Source organism: Rhinolophus sinicus, chromosome 16 (assembly GCF_057876585.1).
Source record: "Rhinolophus sinicus isolate RSI-liver-muscle chromosome 16, RSI-T2T, whole genome shotgun sequence".
Classification (NCBI taxonomy): Eukaryota; Metazoa; Chordata; class Mammalia; order Chiroptera; family Rhinolophidae; genus Rhinolophus; species Rhinolophus sinicus.
Window position 1 is genome coordinate 67,497,729 of NC_142516.1, and position 14,281 is coordinate 67,512,009.

General features: G+C 38.0%; 1 non-coding gene across 1 annotated transcript; it reads right to left on the bottom strand.

Moving 5' to 3' along the window:
• Nucleotides 1-785: 785 nt before the first annotated feature.
• On the bottom strand, nucleotides 786-888 carry LOC141571386 (U6 spliceosomal RNA). The gene has a single exon (XR_012496135.1). It is a non-coding gene; the product is annotated as a U6 spliceosomal RNA (small nuclear RNA).
• Between the last annotated feature and the right edge of the window lie 13,393 nt (nucleotides 889-14,281).

Consider the following 14,281-nt stretch of genomic DNA (forward strand, 5'->3'; position numbering starts at 1 on the left):
CATTAATAACAAAAATATATCAATGAGGATTCTATTTCAGATTTTATGTAGTAATGGTAAATAATATAATCCTATCAAAATAAGAATAAAAGAATAGATGACTGCTGGAAATTCTAAAGAAGAAAGATGTGATTGAATAAAACCAGAGACAAATATTAGGTACCAACCCGCAAGATTTTGATAGATGCAGATTGAGTCTTAGCTGATATCATTGCTGATGATTAGCCTCTTTTAGCAATATGGCTGAAATCTCTCATTGATCCAGCCTGCTCCAAAGCTGAAACGGATGGAGGTTTTCCAGACAAAGATTATGATGATGAAACAGCTGTTCTCCACTTTCTCTTCTCAGACTGTATGCTTTTCTTATTTAGAATATAAAGTAAGCAAAAGTCTAGTTTCTTCCAGTAGCCAGAGTTCCTGTCTTAGCATTCTCTATCCAGCTTTCCTGCCCTTGTTCCTACAGTGTTTTCTGGCCTCCTCTCCTATCTTCTCCTCTGTCTAATTTCCCTTTCTTATTTGTTTAATGAAAAGCCCTCTTTCTTTCTCAAAACTGGGTTCCTCAGGGGCATTCTCAATCTACCTCAGACCATCGAAGGACACAGTCTTTCTTAAGAATTATAAAATACAGACTGGGATGCTAAAACCAGTTACTTTCTGGCCCTGAGGACTCTTTATTGTCTTAGATTTAAACTGATCAGATTCCCAGATTTATATTTTAACATACATAACTTTATCCACTGGCCTCGGGGATAAAAAATATTTTTTTCGTTTTTTTTTTTTTTTTTTTTTTAATAGAGCACTTCACAAATTTGCATCTCATCCTTGCACAAGGGCCATGCTAATCTTCTTTGTATCATTTCAATTTTTGTATATGTGCCCCTGAAGCAAGCAGTCTTTTCTTTTGTTTGTTTTTCTTTCTTTTTTTTTTTTTTTTTTTTAGAAGGGATCACTTGCTATATATAAGGTCTATTTGCAATAGTTTGAATTTCTTTCTATTTCCGCCAGATAAACAGTTTTTCCCTTTGTTGTTTTCTTTTTTTCCTAGGGGGGGAAATCTTGCAAAGCACTCCAGCATATAAAAAAATTAAAGCTTCTCTTGTTGAGGGGTAAGTGAGTCTAGAACTCTGTTTGCTCTTTCATCCTCATCATTTCCACGATTTCTGTAGTACCTCCAATGAACCTTAGGCCTGGGGAAAAGACATTTGAAAACCCTTGGGTTAGTGGAATGAGTTATTAAGTGAAATTCCGAAGACTTAAGTTTTAGCTTTAGTTCTAACATCACATTTGCATGTGTCACTTATAGGGTTAATTGCTTTATCTGTAAAACAAGGTTTTAGAATAGTGGCTCTCAATTCTGGCTGTGTTAGAATTACCTGGGGAGGTAAAATCCTGATGCTTAGGCCTTACTCTATACCAATTAAATTAGAATCTCTGGGGTGTGACCCAGGCAACAGCATTTTTTAGAGCTCCCAGGTGATTCTAACATGCGACCAAGTTTCAAAACCTCCAAAGAATTTTTGAGCAATAATGTTCCACAAGTCCATTTGTCTGGGAACCTTATTTTGGTAGATGTAGTTCAAATATACAGTTTTTTCATTTATGAATAATACTCAGGAGGGGGGCTGACAGTGGACATAAAGATTGGAAACTAGGCAAAAAGTTTTTTTATTATCTTAATAGCTCAGTGCGTTGGGCAAAACACTTAACTTTGTTATTCCTTTGATTAGAATGATTTTAACTTCCTGCAGAATAAGGCTCTCAACTGAAAAATCATATTTAAACGCAGTGTTATTATTTTTCTACCAATAATGACACCATTTTTTAATATGATCGGCCAAGAATTACACCTAAATGTTTTATTCACAAAATAAATAGAAAAGGCAGATTGACTACTGAACTGTAAATTATGGTTGCTATTCCTCCGTTGGTGGTATAGATTGAAGATAGATTGAAGCAACATGTTGATAACAATGGCGATCTCTGATACTGAGACGCTGATTTAAAAAGAAGAAGCTAGGATTACTTCTACGTGCTTCATATCGATTATGAAAATCTATTGTTTCAGCAGAGTTTTCAAATTAGGAAAAAATTCACAGTCCATATTGGTAAGTAATTGATCCTAAAAGATAGAGAAATTGGATGACAATATATATTCAGGCTATAATCTCCAAATGTCATATGAATGTATTATGATAGGATAAATTTCAATGAATACCAAGTAGTTTAAAAATGGCAGCACAGTTAGAGTAAAATGATTGATATCAGGTATGTTAGATGTATAACTAAACAGAAATGCCTTTTCATTTTTTTATTACTAAGGCCATTTAAATATTTTCTCTCATGTTTGTGCAGCTAATAGGTATTCAAGATTCATGGGCTTTCATGTCCCTTTTTAACAAAGTAGTTCTTTTCTGGAAGTGCAGTTATCATTTGTGGCAGGGAGATAAATCAATAATTATATTATCTTGTCCTTAGGTTTTTTGCTGCAATAGATTTACCAACAACAGAATAAAAAGTAATAATTTTACACATTTTCTGGACAGAAAGGTCCTTTGTGTTCCAGTCCTCTTTGCCCCAGAGAAAGGTTTACACCTTTCTGGAAGTGCCCCAAGAGGTTGGGCAATAAGCCCCAACACTAACTTGACAGATAAGATGGAAGTCCATAGAGGCAAGTTTGACAGGCATGGAACGGAGCCAGTAGCAGCATTGGTGACCTCTGAATGAGCGATGTTAACAGAACAAAGAATGCTTTAGCTAATGACCCTGAGTGACTCCTGGTTGAGAACTTTGCCTGTTTTCCTTGGACTTTGTAAGTCCTGAGGTCTTAGTACTATATAAAATGAACGAGAGTGTGAGAAGAATGGGACAACTGGGGAAGAAACAGTGCAACAGAGAAAAGGAGAAGTGCAGGGGAGTAGAATGTAGTAATGAAACACAAAGCAATTATAGATGTTGACTTTTCACCAAACTTGGCCAGTGGAGACTGGGACCTAAATGTAATTTGGCTTAGATAAATTAAAGGCATATAACATTTCCTGTCCTCTGTGTGCTTTGGCACAATTCTTAATTGTCACATACCTTTGGAAATGTGTAACTGGTATACAAATAAAGCTTAATATTTGGTCATTAGCAAGTTACCTCTTTTTAGAGGACAAATCTCTGAAACACGTGCTTGAATGCATGTATCCACTGGAGAGTTGATTTATTCATATCTCATGAAGGATTAGTTTGTTACACCCAGATATCAATTTCCAATCCATAAGCATATGTTTTTTTACTAATATCTAGAGACAACTAGCCTGAAAAGTGTCAATAACAGAGAAAACTTTGATCATATTTTACAAATTATAAGGTCTCTTTTTCATTTTTCAACCAAGTCCCATGTTTTGTATTTGTTTATTTTTCTTTTTTCTGCAGAAATGAAGATAGCAATCCCCTCAGCAGCACTCACACTTGTTTCTTACAAGCGCTGTCAGTTTTTTCTGAGAGTTTATATTCCAACTTGTCCCAAATCATGCCACTGTATTTTATCTTGGATGGATCTGAGAGGTGAAATCTAGAAACAAATGCTAGGAACTTGTTGTAAAGTGTTTCTGTGGCAGTCTAAATGAACTCTTTAACAATTCTCCCACTGAGATACAAGTCTATGCCCACTCTCCTTGTATCTGGGTGAGCTTGTGAGGGCTGAAACCGAGGCAATATGTCAGAAGCGACACTTTGTGACTTTTGAGACCAGATCATAAAAGGCTATGGGTGTTCTGACTTGCTTGTTGAAACAGTGATGTGAGAAATACGACTGCTAAAGCCCCTAGGCTGGAGAGGCCATGAGTAGATGTGCACAGATAATCATCTCATCTGGGGCCAGCTTTCCAGTCCTCCACACTGTACGTGAAGATGCCTTCTTGGAAGTGGATACCCAGCCAGCTGTTCTAGCTCCAGCTATTTGAGTCAACCCCAGCTAAGGCCCAAAATATCAAAGAGCAGAAACAAACTATACTCTGTTTGAATTCAGGACCCACAGTCTCTGTGAGCATAATGAAAATGCTTGTTTATGCCACTAAGTTTGGGGGTGGGTTTTTTTTTTTTAATGCAAGAATCCTAACTGGAACAATTATTTCAAGATCAAATTTTGTATACTGAAGGATATATTTTGTTAAAAATTATAATCAAATGATTTTTGTATTTTCCTTATAAGTAATATTATCATTCTAAATTTAATTTAATCTGGGAAACTTCCAATTTGCTTTACTTTCTCTACTGTTTAAAAGTTTAAAATCACTAAATGATAAATTCAATGGCTCGTTTCAGTATATTTTGACACATTTGGAAAATATCTTAATGTGATTTTTAGCTGCTACCTCTTTTGTGGGGCAGGATAACATAAGTTTCTATAGAGATTTTAACTTTCCCTGTACCTGGAGTAATCACTCTGAAGGGCTGACTTAGCCCACAGTTCCTTGAAGGCATTGTTCCTGGCTTGGGTCACTTTCCCACTGGACTCATTTCTGGCACACGAAGGTCCAACAACTAAGGTCATGAACTCATCCTAGAAAAAGTGCTACACAGCTCACTGTTGAATATCACTACGGTCACCTTCGAAGTACTCCCCTTGGGAAGCTATGTACCAACGCCAGTGCCTAGTCCACCCTTCAAAACAATTTTGGAACTCTTTTTCTGGAATGGCCATCAGGGCTGTCATCGTTATTACCTTGATGTCCTGAATGTCATCCAAATGTCGTCCTTTCAATATTTCATTTATCTTTGGGTAAAGAAAGAAGTCATTGGGGGCCAGATCAGGTGAGTAGGGAGGGTGTTCCAATATAGTTATTTGTTGACTGGGTAAAAACTCCCTCACAGACAGGGCCGTGTGAGCTGGTGCATTGTCGTGATGCAAGAGCCATGAATTGTTGGCCAAAAGTTCAGGTCATCTAACTTTTTCACGCAGCCTTTTTCAGCATTTCCAAATAGTAAACTTGGTTTACTGTTTGTCCAGTTGGTACAAATTCATAATGAACAATCCCTCTGATATCCAAAAAAAGGTTAACAACATCGTTGCAATAAGTTCGTGAACTTAATTGTCAATGTATATGTCACTATTATGATAAAATGAAAGGTTCCCATAGGTCAAACAATCAGGAAATATTGTACATTATCTGCTCTTCTTAGAGAGTCATCATGAACATTAGCATATTGAATAACCTGAGAGGTTATAAGATAATAAATCTGTTTGACTCTATTTAACCCAGGTCATTTGGCCACTGAACATTGTTATGGAATATATATTTTAATATCCAGTGTTTTACATTACCAGTTTAAAAAATGCAGATTGATCTAGATGGAGTAGTAATTAGCAGATATTCAAAGAACTTGCTTCATTTCTTTTTTTATTTGTATACAATTCCTCAAATTTATGAAGTATACAAGAACATAAATAATGGTCCTTACAACTCCAAAGAATGAATTAATGATAAATGTGAAGAGAAATTACAGGAAGTAGTACCAGAAAGGAAGGCACTAACACCAATTAAAAGCTATTATAGATAATCTAGGTTTGTTATTGTTAACTAATCTCCCTTTCCTAGCTCTATGCCTCCTGCTTGAGTCCAAAGGTTGATTTTTTGTTTTGTTTTGTTTTCCAGGAGAAGCACAAAAAGTATTGTTCAAAATAGACATGTTTAACATTATGATGATTTAAATTTGCTTTTAGTTGCATCACTTAATTCTTTCAATATTTCAAATAATCATAGAGGAGGGTGTGAGCATGAGTATAAAACAATTGAGAGCTCCAGGTCTGGGCAGAGCAGAAAACTGACAACTTTGGACAGTGAAGTAACATCTTGGTATTCCAGTCTGGCTGGGGAATGGTATATTCTGGTCAAACAATTTCCAGTTACTTCATTTTTGACAATGAAACTGATATTACTGCATAGGTGTGAGGGTTGAACTGTAGAACACTCTGGATTGATTTTTGAAGTGGTGTATACATTTTTAGAAAAGCACCACTTTAACAGCTACAAATCTTTAATAGAGTTGCTAGACCATCAACTGATATGTCAACACACCTTGAAGGAGGCTTCATCAAATGCAAAGGTAAAGTTCTGTCAGATGATGTTAGCAAAATAAGCTCATAGAAAGAAGGAAATATTTCTTCTAAATACTCTAGTGTTACAAAAGAGAATTCTATAAAAGTCCTTGAGAAGATGTTTCAAATATGAAGTCCAGATGAAAATGTAAGAGATTAAAAAGGCAGTAGGGTAAAGGAAAACACTTCTCAAAAGATTTAAATAGGGAGTGATAAATGTCAAAGTGAATCTTCATTTAATAATGGGGAGAAAATACCGAAACTCTAGAATTACTTTAAACTGAATAAACTGTGGATTCCAAAGGACCAATGCAAAAATAAAGATAACAATCACAGGTTTAGGGAAATAAAAGATGTATTGTTAATACTAACTTAAATTAAGCCAGAAACTGCTTTAGATAGTTTCTGACAAAAGGGGTTCTATGGTCAAAGAAGTCCAGGAAAGTTGCTTCAAAATCAGAGATGATTTCACTACAAGATTTCTGGGACTTTAACATATTAAGGCGTGCTGGGAATCATTCTGATGTGCATCTATTATAGTGTTTCCATCATTCTCTCGACTACAGAATTTTTCTTTTTTGAGAGACAATCTCTTTGACTTGGGTCCCTAGGGGGTAAACTTGGGGAAACAATGATTTAGCCCTTTGCTTATATGAAGATCTTATTGACCTTATTATGAGACTAACTGTTACGTGGTCTGTAGGCTCCGCATAGTTCCTGCTCTCTCTACTCATAGCTCTCATTGTCACATGTAGTTTAGATGGAGCTTGTGCCTTTTCCTGGCTCAAATCACTGACTTAATTTTTCCACTTTATGAGATTGGGATTATTACCTTTTGTAGAGGAGAAAAATGGGATGAAGAAAGAAAGGTGAGCAGACTCTCTCAAGGGTCACACGATATATATGTTAGATTTTGAGACGTGTATTTCCCTTCCCCACTCTGCTGAGTGTTTCCATCTAGCTTTAAAAAAAAATCTGTTTTTGGTTAATAAGTGAGTCTGGCTTGTATTGAGCCCCTCTTCTCTGAAAGGGACTCTGGGTTTGACTTGAATTTTGAGACAAGGTCTGAAGTTTTTATTTATTTATTTAGCTTTTTATAAGTTTCTGGTGTACAAAGCATTGTACTAGATATTTAAACCCCTCATAAAGTGATAACCCACCCCCCAAGCTACTACCCCTCTGACATCTTACATCGCTGTTACAATACCATCAACTATCTTCACTACATTGTACTCCACATCCCATGACTATATATGACCTATATATTTAGTTATAGTTGACATTCAATATTATTCTACTTCAGCTCTTCAGGTTTATAGCACATTGGTCAGACATCTACACAGTCTATGACGTGAATCCCCCCGATAAGTCCAGTGCCCATCTGGCACCTTACATGATCTTTACAACACTGTTGATTATATTCCCCATACTGTATTAACTATCAATTTGTATTTCTTAATGCCTTCACCTTTTTCACCTTGACCCCAGCCCCATTCCCATCTATCACCCTGATAGATCTAGTACCTATCTGGCAGGATACCTAGTTATTACAATATTATTGACTATATTCCTTGTGCTATACCCTCCATCCCCATGACTACTGCATAACAACCAATTTGTACTTCTTAATCCCTTCCCCTTTCACCCATCCTTAACCCATCTCCCATCTTAAAGAAGTCCTTCTAAGATTCCTTGTAATACTGGTTTGATGGTGATGAACTCTTTCAGCTTTTTCTTGTCTGGGAAGCTCCTTATCTGTCCTTCAATTCTAAATAACAGACTTCCTGGGTAGAGCAATCTTGGTTGTATGTCGTTGCTTTTCATCACTTGGAATATTTCCTGCCACTCCCTTCTTGCTTGCAAAGTTTTTATTGAGAAATCAGCTGACAGTCTTATGGGGGCTCCCTTGTAGGTAACTAACTGCTTTTCTCTTGCTGCTTTTAAGATTCTCTCTTTGTCTTTAACCTTTGGCATTTTAATTTTGAGGTATCTCAGGGTTGACCTCTGTGGGTTCATCTTGTTTGGGACGCTCTGTGCTTCCTGGGTTTGAATGTCTATTTCCTTCACCAGGTTAGGGAATTGTTCTGTTATTATTCCTTCAAATAGGTTTTCAATTCTTTGCTCTCTCCCTTCTCCTTCTGGTACCCCTATAATGCAAATGTTGGTACGTTTGATATTGTCCCAGAGGCCCCTTAAACTCTCCTTAATTTTTTGTATTCTTCTTTTTTTTCTGTTTTTTTTTTTTTCTGTTCTGGTTGGGTGTTTTCTGTTACCTTATCTTCTCCATTGCTGGTTGGATCCTCTGCTTCATCTAATCTACTGTTGATTCTCTGTAATATATTCTCCATATCTGTTATTGTATCCTTTATTTCTGACTCATTCTTTTTTATGGTTTCCATCTCCATTTTTATGCCCCATATCTCTCTGTTGAAGTTCTCCCTGAGATCACTGAGCATTCTTATAACCAGTGTTTGCAACTCTGCATCTGATAGATTGCTCATCTCTGTTTTGCTTGGTTCTTTTTCTGGAACTTTGTTCTGTTCTTTTATTTGGGACATGTTTCTTCGTCTCCCCATTTTGGCTGCCTCCCTGTGTTTATTTGTGTGTATTAGGTAGAGCAGCTATGTCTTCCAGTTTTAGTAGATTAGCCTTATGTAGTAGGTGTGTTGTGGGGTTCAGTGGTGCAGTCTTTCTGGTTACCTGAGCCACGTGTTCCACGTGTGTCCCATGTGTGGCTTGTGTGTGCCCTTCTCTTGTAGTTGAGTCTTTGTTGATAATTGCACATCAGTGTGAGGGACTGACCCTTGGGCTCACTCATTGTAAGGACTGGCCTTGACACAGTGAAGAGTTACTGTGCTGGAGCTGACCCTATGGAGCAGGTCTGCCTCAGTAGGGCTCTGGTGCCTGCCCAATCTGCCCCTTAGGTGTGTCATTCTAGGAGGCAGCTGGGTGATGCTCCAGCTCATTTTGAAGCTGGCCACTGGGGGCGCCTAGCCCCAGGACCACCTTGGAGGGGATCTGCTGTAGGTCTACCTCAGCCACAGCCTGTGCCCCACCTGGGGCCACCTAGTGGGAGGCAGAAAGAAATCCATACATGGCTGCTGCCCGTGCCATACTTAGATGTGCCTTGAGAGGCCAAGCCATGAACTAAGGCCAGCTGCCACTAGTGCCAGCTTAGGGCTGCTCAGCCAGAGGTATAGGACCGCTCAAGCCAGATGCTGCTTGTCTGGGTTCTGCAAACGTTTGAGGGTCTAGGAAAGTCTGCAGCTTGAGCCAAGGCAGGCAGTCTGCAGGGGAAAGCCATAGAAAGCACTTGGGTGTGCCTGAAAGTTGGTCAGGGCCAGGTCTCAAATCACCACGGTAGGGCAAATGAACTGTGGACATTCAGAAATGGCAGCTGCCTGTATTCGCATGCTAGGAAGGGGAGCGCTCAACAAAGAAACAATGGCCTCTGCCAGCTCCCCCATCCAGGAGAAAGCTGCCTCTCCATCCCCCTTCCCAAGCAAGACACTTCAGTTCCCCACCATATGTCCCTGCTGCCTTTTCAGCTGCTGCCCCAGTGCTAGAACTCAGAGAGAGTGATTCCACTGATGGGAAGTCCGCATGCAGTCTCTTTAAGAGGAGCATCTGTGAGTGCAACTGTACTCAGTCTCACTCAGTCACAATCTCTGCTGGTTTTCACAACCATAAAGGATGGCGTCTTCTCTGCCTAGCACTGGAACCCTGGCCTGGAGTGGGGCTGGGCTCTCTCACCCTTAAGGGGATGGGGGAGACCTCTACAGCCAAAATAGCCCTCCCGATCTTTAATGGTCACACCTGGGTGTAGGACCAACCTGTTTTGCATCTTTGCCCTTCCTACCAGTCTGGAGGTGGCTTCTTCTGCACGTCCTTAATTGACAGGCTTCAGTTCAGCTTGATTTTAGGTGATTCTTAACAGTGGTTGTTTTGTAGATTAGTTGTAGTTTTGCTGTGGTTGTGAGAGAAGGTAAACCCAGCGTTTACCTACCTGCGCCATCTTGGTTCTCTTCAAGGTCTGAAGTTTTTGTTGAAAGCGTGTTTATATATCTAAAATAAGGTCCACTTATTGGATACTAGTGCTCATGCAAACAATAATAGAGAAAGGAAGGAAAACCTGTTTCCAGTCTTTTTAAAAATGAGAGTAGACTTTCCAAATTGTGTAATCATGAAGAGTTGAATCCTAAAAGTGAATACATTTTGAAAGATTTTAGAGATATTTGATTTCAGAAGCAGAATTATTCAAAAGATGGTTGGAAATGTGAGTGTGGACCTTGGGAGGAAGGACTGGCTGTAAATAGACTGATCATTTTCAAAAAGGGGAAATTGAAGTTGAGGGAGCAGCTATAGTTATATCAGTAGTTCTCAACTTAGATCTCTCTCTCTCTCTCTCTCTCTCACACACACACACACACACACACACACACACTGTCCTATGTTTTTCCATACTTTTACTGCTTTTTTTTTCCTCTCCTGTGTAAAATCATCTTTGTAAATTAGATAGCTAACTATGGGGCACCAATGGGATTATCTAGTTCCATTGACAATTTGTAGTGAGCTAGTAATTCTTGGGCAGGGATCTTTTTTGTCCAAGGCCCAATTTTACTGCAATCTTGGCAGTAGAGGTCTAATTATTTACTTATTTTTCCAAAGTTAAGTGTCATTATCTTACTCCCATGCTTCCCAGCATTTACCATTTTTAATTTCCCTAAATGGTTCCTCACATGTGGACAAAGCCTGTGAAGCTACTGAAAATATTATAGATTGATTTATCGGAAAGTTCCCACAACAAATGTACACCACATACCTAAATTGTGGAAATTATATGTTGAGAATTACTGACAAATGTCTTGATATCAAGTTTTAAGGAGGGCACATAGGGGAAGAAGAGAAAGTTAAATTTTCTAAAATCAATCTTTGTAAGGATAGAATGCAAAGTTTTCTAGAATCATCCCCTCATGAATTTAGTTATTTCACTTTTTCTGTTCATGTTCTAGTAAGAGTAAGCCCTTCACCCTGGAAAACTCAGGCAATTTCTTGTTTTCTAAACAAACAACAAAAGATTGGCTCATCACTTCTTGCACTTTTATGTTTAGGAGCAGTTATTCCCCCACCCTCCTGTGCAATTCCCTGGTGATTATGCAGATCTTGGTGAGTGAATGAAGTGTCTTGTGTGAGACATCACATTTCTCTGGGAATGGGTGAGCCTCAACTTAGATAAATGTGAATATGGTTAGAAACAAATATAAGCCTTCCCTCCCTAATGTAAAACTTTGAAACTTTAGAGATAAATATTCTAGTTACTCAGAAATTGGATTACTAGGTGGATTTCCTTCCTATCACTTCTCATTTTTTTTCTTATTTACTTGCTGGTTTATGGTTTCCTCTCCATCTGCTGTGCATATACACAGGAAGGTAAGACACATTCCTACTGTAGCATTCTCAGTGTCTAAAATAATGCTAGGTACATAATGGGTTTTTAATAAGTATTTGCTGAATGATGTCTGATGGATTAATAAACAAACATAGATCTTAATTTTAAGGGGAGAAATTGAGTCAGCTGAAGTTAAGTGATTTACAAAGTTCTTATAATAAGTTCAGAGCAAGACTTGCAATAGAATCTTGTGTCCCAATTCTCAAACCAGTGTAGTATGCCTGTATGTTTTTCCATTTTACCTATTATAGCTGTGTGTACCTACATAAAAAAGCATTTGGTATTTCACACTGATTATATGTCAGGCCTAAGATAAGTTGTGCATCATGATGAATCCTGTTTAATATTATTTGTAACTCATTGACGTTGCAATTTTTGAATTATCTGAGATTTCCCCTCACACTTTTGTGCACTGAATAAACCTTAGCAAGGTGAAACTTGCATTCATCTTCCACTGCATAGAACTCCAGTAACATTCTTCTATTAGGTGATATAATACAGAATTATAGTACTGATTTAAGAAATATATTTGTATTATTAATCATTAATTATTTTAGGTCTTAAATCTATAAAATACAAATTTTATTTGTGTATTAACATTTTTCTCAGGTAGTTCTGTTTTTATTTTAAATGGATTAATTTTACATTTTCCTCTTATGCTTTAATACCAAAACATAGTTGGTTTTGGTGGACTAAATTTACTGCTTACATTATTTCCCTTCCTTTCTTCCTTTCTCCTTTCCTTCTTTCTTCCATGACTTAGCAATTCTTTCCTTGTTGGATGGAACGTTGGCTATGCCCTATCCTTAACCTGTGTGATGGTTATACAGGAGCTAGCTTTACTAGTAATTAGAAACTGTATAACTGCATTTTCTATGCACTATTCTGTATACGTATTTCATAAAAACTGAAAAAAATGAAAAGCAAAGTCATGTTTCACATGTTTTTAGTCTACAGTGGATTGTAATTTGTTAATGGGTACATTTGTATGTTATTTCTAATTCTATGAAAGTTTCAGGGTGTGGAACTTTCTATTTCCATTCCACTTTACTTATGAATGAGCCTCTAGTAGAGCTCATATGTGATTTATTCCACTTAAAAATATATTTTCTTTAGACATGTATTGAATTATATAAAGAACATAAATGATAAGAATTGCAATTTATTATTATAAGACTTTCACCCGTTGTATGAAATCGTGCCTGCCATTTAGTAAGTGCTCAATGTTCATTACTTGACTGCTTCTGTAACCAGTTACAGATACAGAAAGCTATGAACCAAGAGATCCCACTTTTCTTGTTTTTGTCTTTATTTCCTAAGGCTGTTCTTGGACTTCTTCCAGTCTATGCTTCCACTGACTATTGTGCTCACCCAGTCTCATGGCTTTAAATACCAGATCTACATATGCACTACACACACATGCACAGCTCTAGCCTGGGATGAGCTATGAACTCCAAGCTCCTATATGTACTACTTATGTTACATCTTCTGTTACATATCTAATAGCCATTTCAGACATAACATGTCTAAAACTGAATCCCTCAGGCTGCTTCGAGCAAGGTTTCCCCACCTCCTCTAATGCCACCGGGATCTTTCAAGTTGCTCAAACCAAAATATTAGAGATAGATTTCTTTCTTTTTTTTTATACACCCACATCCAATTCATTAGCAAATCGGTTGCCTCTATATTCAAGACACACTCAGAATCTGAATATTTCCCTTGACTTCCATTGCAGCCACCTGGGTCAGTCTACTACCATCTCTCCCCTGGGTCGCTGTAAAACCTTCCTACGTAGGCCCCTTGTTTGTGCACTTCATTCCGTTTGCACAGGAACAGCCCATTCTCTGCACGTGAGCCAGAGTGATCCTGTTAAAATGCAGGTCAGATCATGTCACTTCTCTGCTAAAAATCCTCCAGTGGCTCCCATCTTACTTAAAAAGCCTCCAAGGCCATACATGACCTGTCCTCACCATTCATTCCCTCATGTCACCTCCCTGTTCACTCCACTCAGGACACACCTCTCTCCTTGCTGTGCCTTGAGAACACTAAGTGCCTTCCTGCCTGAGGACTTTTGTGCTTGCTGTTGCCTCTCCATGAAAAATTCTTCCCTCCCTTCCTTCATGTCCATGCTCAAAGGCCTGCTTCTCAGTGAGATTCTCTCTGATCACGCCATTGAACATTAGGACCCTGCTATTCTTCATCTACTTTAATTTTTCTCCATAGCACTATCACCCTCTGACATACATATTTTACTGATTGTGCCTATTGTTTGCCTTTATAACAGAAGCATCATGAGAACATGCATTTTTGTTTTTTCCACTGCTCTGTCATGGTGCCTATAAGAGTTCTTGCTACCTAGTAAATACACGATAAATGTGTGTAGAAAAATGAATTGGATATGTTAACTATGTTAACCTGAGCTTTTGTAGGTCTATCTTCGAATATTTGCTATAGTTTTATATTTTCATTTTAACAGTTCTGTATTCATAAATTGAATGGACTCGGGCATAGGAATGATTTGGATTACTACGAGCTTCTGGCAGTGGTGGGCGGCAGTTGGTGTACACAGATTCTCCAGAGTATACACAGATGATTATACACATCTCTTTGCCACTGTACATTTGGAGATATCATGTTGGTACCCACAGTGGGAGAATTTACATCTCAGAAATTGGTCAACACTACAGGTCAGGGCTTCTTTTCCTCAGAGATTGGGTTGTTAAATAATTTAGCGCAACCACGGTTGTTGG